This window comes from Arachis ipaensis, chromosome B01, assembly GCF_000816755.2.
Source record: "Arachis ipaensis cultivar K30076 chromosome B01, Araip1.1, whole genome shotgun sequence".
Classification (NCBI taxonomy): domain Eukaryota; kingdom Viridiplantae; phylum Streptophyta; class Magnoliopsida; order Fabales; family Fabaceae; genus Arachis; species Arachis ipaensis.
Window position 1 is genome coordinate 8,209,653 of NC_029785.2, and position 11,702 is coordinate 8,221,354.

Sequence of the window (11,702 nt, forward strand, 5' to 3'; positions counted from 1 at the left end):
TCGTAAACGAGATACATGTATTTTAAAAAAAAAAAGAATTAAATAATAAAAAATATTAATAATATCATCCAAATTTTTGGCATGTAATTAGTACATAAAAAAGTTGGTAGAAGAGATTAAAATAAATATGTTTGATTAATTAGTACTCAAAAAGAGTATATAAAAAATTTTAGATTAAATTATAATTCAATTAGATTGATTTAAATTTGAAAAATAAAGATAACCGTTTGTCAATTATTAGAAGTTGATGGAGGTAGTGGGAAAGGTTTGTCAATTATTAATATCTTTGACAATTATTAATATGTTTGACAAACGGTTATCTTTATTTTCAAATTTAAATTAATCAAATTGAATTATAATTTAATCTAAAATTTTTTATATATTTTTTTTAGTACTAATTGATCAAATATATTTATTTTAATCTCTTCTACCAACTTTTTTATGTACTAATTGCATGTTAAAAATTTAGATTATTGATATTATTAATATTTTTTATTAGTTTCAATTTAAAAAAAAAATACATGTATCTTGTTTACCGTGTAAACGAGTTATTTATCTTATCTACCGTGTAAACAAGTTATTTATCTTGTTTACCATATAAACGAGATATGTTTATATCTTGTTTATATTATAAACGAGATATACACGTGTCGCATCCACCTGTCTTATCTCGTTTATACGAATTTTTTTGTTTACAGTGTAAACGAGACTGTAAATAAAATAAAAAAAAATACTTGCACTGGCCTCAATATTATCCCCGAATTTAACACAAGTGTTTCACGGTCGTCCCTGAAATATTTTCCGGTGACGGAAAGATGACTTGGACTTACGGATGCCACGCTGGAAGCCAGGCTGGACTCCTAAAACGACGTTGTTTTTTAATTTGGCGCCCAAATTGCATTGAAACGTCGTCGGTTAGTGTTTGGAGAAGGGATTTAACATGCAGTGACAACTTCTCTCTCAAGCCAACACAGTCTCTTCCTCTTCTCCTTATTTTCTTCAATGGCGCCAGTTTGAGAGGGATTTTCGCTGGCCTTCTCTCTCAACGAAATCAAGCATATTGTGATTATCTCGTCTCTATCGCACACGTAGTGGTCTGACGGGAAGCACTTTGATTGTTAGAGGTAAGCAAAATAGAAAGGATAAACACATTAGCTATCATCTACTCCTCTGTTTTTGTTGATCATGACTTTTTGTACATTGTTAAGTCGTTATATATTCATTCGCTCATCGTTTTGTTATATGATTTTTCTGAAAATTTTTGTTAGGATTTTCTGCGTATGTTGATGTTGCGTTTTTTTTTTTTGTTATTGTTTTTTGCTGTAATAATGGTAGCTATGGTTGTAATGCTGAAAATAGAAGAATGTAGGTTGTTTATGTATGCTATTTATGTGTGTTCATGGAGGGTTAGGGACTGGTGTTATTGTGCTTTCCTGGTTGATGGCAATCTTGATGATCATTTGTTATTTTTTTTTTCAGATGGGTCTCATAACTATTGTGTGTCACCATGGGGAATCCTTTGTGAGGAGTGAAGAGGGTGTTGTGTCATACACCAGGGACCATATTTCAGAGATTCCGAAGGTTGACCCTGATAGGCTAGATGTCTTTTTCATCAGGAATTACTACAAAGAACTTGGGTATGATAAGGCAGAACACTGTTGGTGGCTGATTCCAAAGAGACCCTTAGAGACTGGCCTAAGGAAACTTAATTCTGATGCTGAGCTGCTGGAGATGTGCTTCCTTGCTGAAAGCAACCATGGAGAGGTGCATGTGTACTATGAACATGGGGTATCTATTCCAACGTACTTGGAAGAACCACCATTCAGAAAGGACAAGGAGGAGGTGGTGGTTGAAGTCCCTACCCAACCAGTTTTGCTGAGAACAGAACCAAGCTCCAAGACCATTCCTCCAGACATAGTTCCAACCCCATGTATCAACCGTCCGAGTACTACCAAACCCACCAAGGAGGCAACCTCTACGAAAACTACCCCTGCCCCACCCATGGACCATACTGAAGTACCAGCTGCAACCACCAAATCAACCCCAACCCTCAAATCCACAATTCCAACTCCAATTTCTATGGCTGCTACCCCTTGCCCCCACCCAACCAAAACATGGGTCATACTCAAGAACCAGCTGCAACCACAAAGTCAACACCAATTCCCAAAAGTACTCCAACACTGGTGCCTAAGCCAAAACAGGGTAAGATTTTCCAACCGAAAGTGTCCTCAAAGAATGGGACAGAGAAGAAACAAGCTGCTTTGAAAAAAACTGGAAAGAAAGGCGAAGAAAGAACAACATTGAATAGGAGATATATAACCAGGGGTCTAGCCAAAGGTCATGTGGCGAGGCAAACAACTAAGGGTAAGGAAAAGCTAGCTGATACGGTTGTGTTATCAGAATCAAACTGTTCGGACATTTATGAAAGTACGGAGGATAGTGCTTACAAGCCCGGAGCTGAGGAAAGTTCGAGTGATGAAGAGGTCACCAATACAATACTGCAAGGTAAAAGGAAAAAGGTAAACAGGAAGCACCCTAAAAAAGTTAAGGAGAGTAATTTGTGGAAGGAGATACTAGAACCTGATGATGGATTAGTACCTGAGGATGATTCCGGTGAAGATGATGAGTTCTTTTCTGGACAACCGGGAGACCATAGTCCTGATATTGGGGGTTATGATGCTCATGATGAATATCATGATAAGTCAGATGGGGCAGATTCTTGGTATTTCGAAGAAATGAGGACACCCCCCAACTCAAAGGATGAATTTGCTGAAGTTCAGGATGACGACGCATTTCCTATTTTCAGAGAAGAAACAAGGTTCGGGGAAATCCGATTAGAGGTTGGGATGAAATTCAACACGAAGATGGATTTTAAGGAGGTTGTGAGGGAGTATTGCATCCAGGAAGGTAGGAGAGTTAGATTCAAGAAAAATGATAAAGTACGATGCATGGCTTTATGTAAGGTTGAGGACTGTCCATGGGTTATCTATGCCTCTATGGATAGTGAGAGTGTTTGCTGGCAAGTTAAAACCTTCAATGATGATCATACCTGCCCAAGGGAGACAAAAAATAGATTAGCTAACAGAGGGTGGTTAGCTAACAAGTTGGTCAAGAAGCTTAGGAAATTTCCGAATCTGAAGCACTCTGAAGCTTTAACATACTTTAAAAGTAAATATGACTTGGAGTTGAACAAATCTTCCCTGACAAGAGCACTCGGAGATGCAAGGCACATTGTGTATGGTGATGCTGCTGCACAATATGGGATGGTGAGAGATTATGGTGAGACTCTCCTGAAGTGCAACCCTGGTTCTACTGTGCGCATCGCTACAATTCCTCATCCAAACCACTCAGAAGAGCCCACTTTTGACAAGATGTACATTTGTCTCGATAGATGTATGAAGGGGTTTAAGGCAGGATGCAGACCTCTAATTGGGCTTGATGGAGCATTCCTGAAAACCAGATTTGGTGGACAAATATTGGCAGCCATTGGACAAGACGCCAATAATCATATTTACGTAATTGTATATGCCATTGTACCAGTGGAGAACACAGATAATTGGAGGTGGTTCCTTGAGCTGCTGATGATGATCTAGGGAGCTACACCCAAAATGGATGCTGTTTCATTTCGGACATGCAAAAGGTAACGACGAATTTGTTATTTACTAGTTATTGCTTTCATGATTCTGATTCCAATACCACTGGTTTATTTCAGACATTGTTGCTATCATGTTTTGCTTTCATGATTCTGTTTCAATATGCATGTATTAATATAATGGGATAGGAGTAGAACTGACTATCTAGTCGGGACTAGTTTACTGTCACATATGTATGTGTAGGGACTAATTTTATTTCAGTTATGTATATGTAGGGACTAAGTTTATGTCACTTATGTAAGTTAAGGGACCAAGTTGGGTCCCGATATTATAAGTTAATAATTTTTGTGGTTTCTTGCAGGGACTAATCACAGCTGTCCAGGAGGTCTTCCCTGGTGTCCACCACAGATTTTGTGTTTGGCACTTGTGGAGAAACTTCAATAAGCAGTGGAAAGACAGCGAACTCAGAGGATTACTGTGGGAGTGTGCAAGATCTACCACTCAAGAGGGATTCGTTGAGGGGATGATAAAAATTCAGAGAGCTAAGAAGGAAGCCTGGGAGTACCTTGCCAAATGGCGAAGAGATGCATATAGTCGGGCCTTTTTCCCTACCCAACCAAAATGTGACAACATATGTAACAATGCTTGCGAAGTATTCAATGCAAGAATCAAGGAAGCAAGGGCTAAACCAATTATCACACTACTCAAGGAAGTTAGAATGTATATCATGAGGACAATAGCCCGAAACAAAATGAAATTCAAGAACCATGTTAGGTTACTACCCCCTGTTCAACGTAGCTGCTTGGAAAAGATTAGGAATGCTTCAAAGAATTGGCTGCCAATGTGGTCCGGAGATGCGGACTATGAAAAATTCGAGGTACATGGGTGGCCGACAAACATGGTAGTGGACTTGGGAAAGGCAATATGCACCTGTGGACTTTGGCAACTAAGTGGTATTACTTTAATTGTCATTACCCTTCCAATAATTATTCTGATATTGTAATTGTTTTTCTTAATTTATTGTGGATTGCATACTGGAATTGGAGTTGATTACTTAGTAACTTGGATGCATATAATTGATTTGAAACAAGGATGCCCTGTGTCCATGCTTGTGCTGCAATGGCTAGGGCAGGCAGGCAGCCCGAAGACTTCTGTCATAGATGGTTGACAATGGATGCATACAATGACACCTATGCATTCCACATCAATCCTATTCCTGGCCAAAAACTATGGGAGAAGTCTCTTCACAATAGACCACAAGTACCCAAATTTAAGAAGATGCCAGGGGCACCCAAGAAGAAAAGAAGAAAGGGAGTTGATGAAGGCCCGGTTGGAGACAAGAAGCAGAAGATCACTAAGATGAAGATGGTATATAAAGAGGGTTCATGCCGTCATTGTGGTGGCAAAGGTCACGACAAGAGAAATTGTGCTAAGAAGGCTGACGACGAGGCTGTAGCTGTGGCAGCTGCTGCAGCTGCTGCTGCTAGTGAAGCTAATACAGGAAATTAGCAACAACCTCTCCCTGCTGCACCTGAAGTCCTAGATGAGGGCAATGCTACTGAGATTGAGGTTGGCATGAGTCAACCAATGGTGTCAGAAAATGAAAATGAAGCATCCCATCAGGTAAATCAGCCCCAGGCAAGGCCACCAAAGCTCCCTCAAAAAAGAAGACAACCTCCACGACCTACAACAGCTTCGATTCCTCCAGCAGCAACCCGTGCTCCTCCTCCAACTATTTCAAATGCTCCTCCACCAGCCACTGTTCCAATTTCAAATACTCCACCTCTGACAAGTGCTTCTATCGATCCAATGGTTGGTGCATCAGCAGCTACAACTTTAAGGTTGCGTAACGCCATGCGTTTTGTTCCAACTCCGGGGTTCAAACCACCAAGAAAATTCAACAAATGAACACTTTGCTATTTTTCTGTTAAGATATTTTGTTTTTAAACATTGAACTTTATGGTTTCTGATTTCCATGGTAGTTAAATACTCTATGTTGTCTTTTGATCGTGTATGTGTTTTGGATTATGGTAGTTACATACTCTATGTTGTCTTTTGATCGTGTCTAGTTTGACACAGACAACTTTGGAAAATAATTAACCATGTGGGAATGTTATTGTTGAATGTTTCAAATTCTATTACACTTCCTTAGCTACTTAAAATAGAATTACACAAATCTATTCATTTCTTCATCATAAGGTACAACAATTACAACTTTTGTTTTATATAATATTCAACTGAAAATCACTGCTTCCATACTACACAAACAACAATTACAATTACTGTAACAACAACCAACAACAAACAAAATGCTAGTTTTAGAGCCTTAACTTCACACTCCAACTTTCCAAGTTTCCAAGCAAATTTCATTCTCCACTCCTCCATTTCAAAGCCATAATTACCTCTGTCATTTTCTTCTTCTTCATCAGCCAATTTGTCAGCCCACATAAAGAGACCACACCACCTCTTACCAATACTCTGCAACCACATTTCATGCCCATGGAGAAGAAATGTTACAAATTTAATAAGCAACGACGCTAGGTATATTCATTAACAAAAATCACTTACATTGTAGTTAGGACAATCATAAAATGGTCTCCCTGGATTCGCCTCTGTTCCTGACCACTTCAGGACGGGTCGGCTACCACACCCACACCTATCTGGAACTCTTTCCTGACTACTTCTGGTGGTTCTCTTCCCACAGCTTCTCTCTGAACGTCGGTTACTGGAGCTACTAACATGGTTGCTGCCTCCACCCATCATGATCCACTCCACTAAACTCAAGCTCAACGGTGCCGGGGAAGACGAAAGAGAGCAGAGAAGAAGAAACAGTCTGGTTTCTCGTGATAAATTGGGGATTAGGGTTATAAATGATTTCATGGACTAAATTGAGTTAAATAAAGATAACTGCCACATCAAATAACCGTTACATATCCAACGTGGCCCTCTCCATACACGTCAGCACGCCGTTAAGGAATATTCCCCGGAAAATGCTTCAGGGACGACCGTGAAACACTTGTGTTAAATTCGGGGATAATATTGAGGCCAGTGCAAGGTTAAGGACCACTTTGAGTGTCGAGTGAAAGTTCAGGGACCACTCTGAGTATTAACTCGACTTAAATCACTCAAGTTTAATCTTCATCTCTTATTCTAGTAGCTTCTCTATTTGCATTTCGTAGCTCTTTATTTAATTATTCAAGATTTCAAATCACTAAAAACTTGAAGAGTACCGTTATAAACTATTTTATATTTTTTATTTGTTGAATTATTTATTTATTATCTTATTAGTAACAAATTTAAAGAATAATTATATTTATAAATTTTATTTTAATATAAATTTTATTATTAAATTTTTATGTTAAATTTTAATAAATAAGCAAGCTCCCTGCATTAGATGTTTGATAATTAATATGAAATTTTGATGAATTACAAGGACATAGATAAAAAATGACCAAAAACAATTAATAAACCAATAAAAACATTTAAAGAAAGCAAACAAAAAAAGAAGAGGGAATGTAGCGGCAATTTTATAAAGCTATTATAAAATGAGACAATTACAACTTGGCGGTTCTTCTAATTGACGCAAATGTTTATCACACAGTCCGACACAGATTAGACTATAGCGAAACAATCAATACAAACAATAGAATTTTCATTTTTAAATTTCTTATTTTGTGACGATATATAAGTATATAACCGCCATAAGGTATTTGCCGTAATCTTATGTTTAGTAGTGGTTATTCTACTATATGGTAGAAACTGGGCTAATTTTTTTAATATTGTAATAAATTATGTGACGTGTTTCTATATTTTAGTGTAAGTAAGTTTTATATTGTTATGGGACTTTTTATTTTTTGAAAAACACAAAACATCATCTATATTTTGTGTAAAAAATATTTTTTTAAATTATTTAAATACAAAACAGCACAAGCGTTTTGATTAAAAAATACTAAAAAAATTTGAATTATGCTACGTGTATATTAAAATTAGTCATCAAAATCAACCGCCAGTATAAAATATATGTTAGAATATAAATATATATTAAAAATATATTAAACCGCATATGTATTTATATACAAATATATTAGTGGCTGATTTTAGTAGTTAATTTTAGTATACAAATAATATTTTTAAAAAATTTTCATTCACAAAATGGCAGTGCTGTTTTTATTTTTTTTTTTAAATTCAAAAATGAAAAACGTCGTTTTCAATTAAAAAAATTACAAATGATGGGGAAGTAATCATCAAACTATGAATGACCTAATAACACTGTATTCTTTCTAAATAAAATTCATTATGACCTTTATTAATTAGAGAAGTTCTGTGGTGGCCAAGAATGTGATGGCTAAAGTGTGGCTAAGGGTAGGAAACAAATCTAGATTAGATATGTGGCAGCGATTGACTTAAATGAATGATAGTGTAACCTTATTAATGACGGTAACTCAGGTATCCACGCTAACATTTTTGGACCTTTAAATAATAGTTATTACCAAGTTAAACACAGGACAAATCATTGAGACAAATCTGTAAATTTCCAACTTTCAAAGACAGCAAGATTGTGCAAGTTGAAAGCGCGATTGGATGGAGAAGAAATGCAATATTGAAAAAGTGGTAGTGTGAACCATTGAGGATGAACTAGTGTTCCATGTGTTGTTGGTGGCTAAGTCGCATAAGGCAGTGGGTGATTTTTGGCGTGCAGTCGTCGGCGGAAGCCGTGCCGGAGAGGAGCAGAGGAGATATTCGTCGGCGTCAGAGAGGACGTGACAACTATGAGATTTACAACAAATGGTGGAGATGTTTAGCACCATTGACAAAACAGAGAGCAACAACCAGAGTCCAAAATTGCTGATGAACCTCGAAGGATAAGGCGTCGAGCTTCTGTCTTGGCACTCCCAGCAAGTCGAGATCGAGTGGGTGATTCAGGCGGAACAAAGGCATCGCCGATAAAGATCCAGGAGAAGGCGCCGACGCAGGCGACGGTGGGAAGATCGACGATGGTAAAGAAGCAAACAGCGGAAGGCAGCAGCTGGATTGAAACCGGCGAGGAGGCTCGGTCGCGTAGTGGAGATGGAGGCGTTCTTCTTTCGCCGGATCGGGTCTTAGAGTTGGGGCTCCGGTTCCTGCGGTTTGGGCTCGTATGTGGGCCTAGACCTCGCATCATTAATGATTATCATTAGTCAAAGTAGCTTCAACCATGTTGCCAACTGTCTTTTCTGCACAGGCCAGTTAATCTTTGGCCACTCTTAGCCACCACATTCTTGGCCACCACAGAACTCCCCTATTAATTATTTTAGCATATTTTACTCTTTTTAGTGATTTTTATTTTTCTTAATTCTCCCAAGAATAAACAGATAAAACAATTAAAGAGAATAATAATTAATAAAAATAATTCAATAAATTTATTTATTTTTACCATTTATAATTTTATTTTAAATCAAATTAGAAATTTTTACTTTTTATTTTTTATATGATATGCCTCTATATTTCAGTACAAAATCTTTTTACTTTTTACTTTTTATATGATATACTTCTATATTTCAGTACAAAATCACCATGTACCATCCTTTTTCTTAACCAACAAAATTAGCGATAAAAAGAGACTTTTACTAGGATGGATAATCCTTTCCCAGAGCATGTCCTAGACCATAGGTTCAATTTGAGCCTTCTGAGAATGAGGGTATTAATAAGGGCAAGATTTAACTGGATTTGTACCTTACACTAGAGAAATGCGATGATCATGAGTCTGCTGAGGAGAAAGTCCAAAAGGTTGGCCAAAAGCTGCAGCATAAGCTTGTAGCAATAACACCAAGTCATGCTATATGGAATCGGGCAACTGCAATGATGGCATCGATTCACCTTCAGTCTTTTTCACTTCGAGAGTGAAGGCCTAGGCAATAGCATCAGTATGAGCAAACCTCATGATATGGTAAAATTGAGCTTGGGCCGTTGTGACAGATTTTTCACCTAAGACTGTGATTTACTGGCATTTGGAGAAAGGAAAAATCATAGTCCACTATGTGAGGCTTCAATATCCTCAACCATGTTGTTCCAATAACCAAATAACCAACCGTCACGTGCAGAACATAAATCTCAGGAACGGTCACTTGGCATCCATTTAACAACACATCTACGGATGGAATATAGCCATCGACTAGTAGAACTTTAAAATCACGAACTATGACCTTGACTTCCGGTGCCAGTTCAACAGGTAAGTTAAAGAACTTTATGATCCGAGGCTGAATAAAACTATCGAAACTACCATCGTCAACCAGCGCTTGCACCTCTAGACCATGGATGACAGCTTTAATACGGATAGTAGCAGGGCCACGAGTGCCATGCATGACATTGTAGGACAAATGATGAGAAAGCACTTGCTGGTCCAATTGCAACAGGGAGTAATCCTCACCTTGTGGTGCCTCAGACTCGGTTGTGGTGTCATGGTCTTTGTCAGTCTCAAGTTGCAGTAACATAAACTGTCGATTAGTACATCGATGGCTCGCCAATAACTTGTCATCACACTAATAACAAAAACCCTTCTCTTGCTTGCTCTGAATCTCCGCTGGGGTGAGATGCTGAATGGGATTCTTGGATGGAACGGGGTTCATGCATTACAGTGGGTTAGGAAGTAACAGAGGGAGGGTGCTGCGAGTTGTAATGATCCAACTTTGAGCATGTCATGATCACACTAGAAGCTACGCGTTACTAACTTGCTTCCCTTAAACTTTAACTATTATTTATTATATGAGCCTGATTCGTTGTTAAAACATAGTTATTTTGCGGGTAATTTTTTTCTAAAAATGTTTGGATTGACAAGCAGAAACATTCATAAACAAAATCATAAATAATAACAGGTAAAACAGTTATAAGTAATCATACTTATGTACATCTCAAGCAGTTAACAGTATCCAGTTATCCAGCCTTTAGCAACGTATAGATGTCAGTTAGAACACCCTTAGAAATTGCTATATAATGACTATATACATATATATAAACATACAATATCCCAAGCCTTGACCTATTCAAGAAGTCCCTAAGCTAGTGCCCAGACTAGCCTAGACTTTATACTCATCTAATCCCTCTAGACTACAAAAGCGAAGGAACTGTATTTTAGGTTTTCAAAACTCAGGCCAAGATGGACGTTATCAAAAGACAGAATGTCATCCACTACTCCTCTGTACGATCATACGCCGTCATTGGGCATCCCAGCGAAACTCCATTGTGTAGCCATGTTAGAGGAAATTCATACGGATGATTCAAATTAAAGTCCAAAAGTAAACAGGATATAAATAGCAGTTGGTCTCACGGTGTATATATATATATATATATAAACAAAAAACAAAGCTCGCTCTAGACTTAGAAGACTGTCCAGAGCAGGATTCCTCGTGTGGAATGATCATTAGCAAATTACGGAAGAGGACTCCCATTTCCATATGGAGGGAAAGGTAAGGGTAAGAACTGGAAAGTTTTTAGTAAGGTCGGGGTGGTTAGTTAGGGTCATTGTTTCCTTCGTTATTACCAGACACAGAGTATAACAGAGAATACAAACAAACAACAAACAAAGAATACAAACAGAGAAGTACAACAAACAAAATACAAACAGAGAATGCATAAAAGATAAAGATGTTCACACAAGTATGATGCATGCCTATCTTATACAGGCCATGAGTTCACGTGTCGGTTTACACTCTGCATCTCATCATTACCTAGGAACTAGTCCTAGATATGGTTTCCCAATTGCATCAGTGCGTACATGTCGATCTAGTTAAAATACCACCAGTACATGACAATAGGAAGTCATTGCAAAGTTTGACGCCATAATATATATACAACGAGAAACAGTGATCTTCAGTTCGTGGGTGTCTCCGAGATCATTAACTAATCAATCCATAAGTTTTTTCAAGATCAATGATCATCCAGTCCGTGGGTACTCCCCGCATTCAACATTCAATCAATCTACACCCTGAGCAAGTTGGACAGAACCCTCATTCTTGCTAGGCGGGCACTCAATCATTCAATTCTCTTTTACTATTTTTTCATGTCTTTCTCCGTATCTAATCATTAATTCTCTATTTTCATAAGATATTTTATTCTTTCCTTAATTCTTTTTGT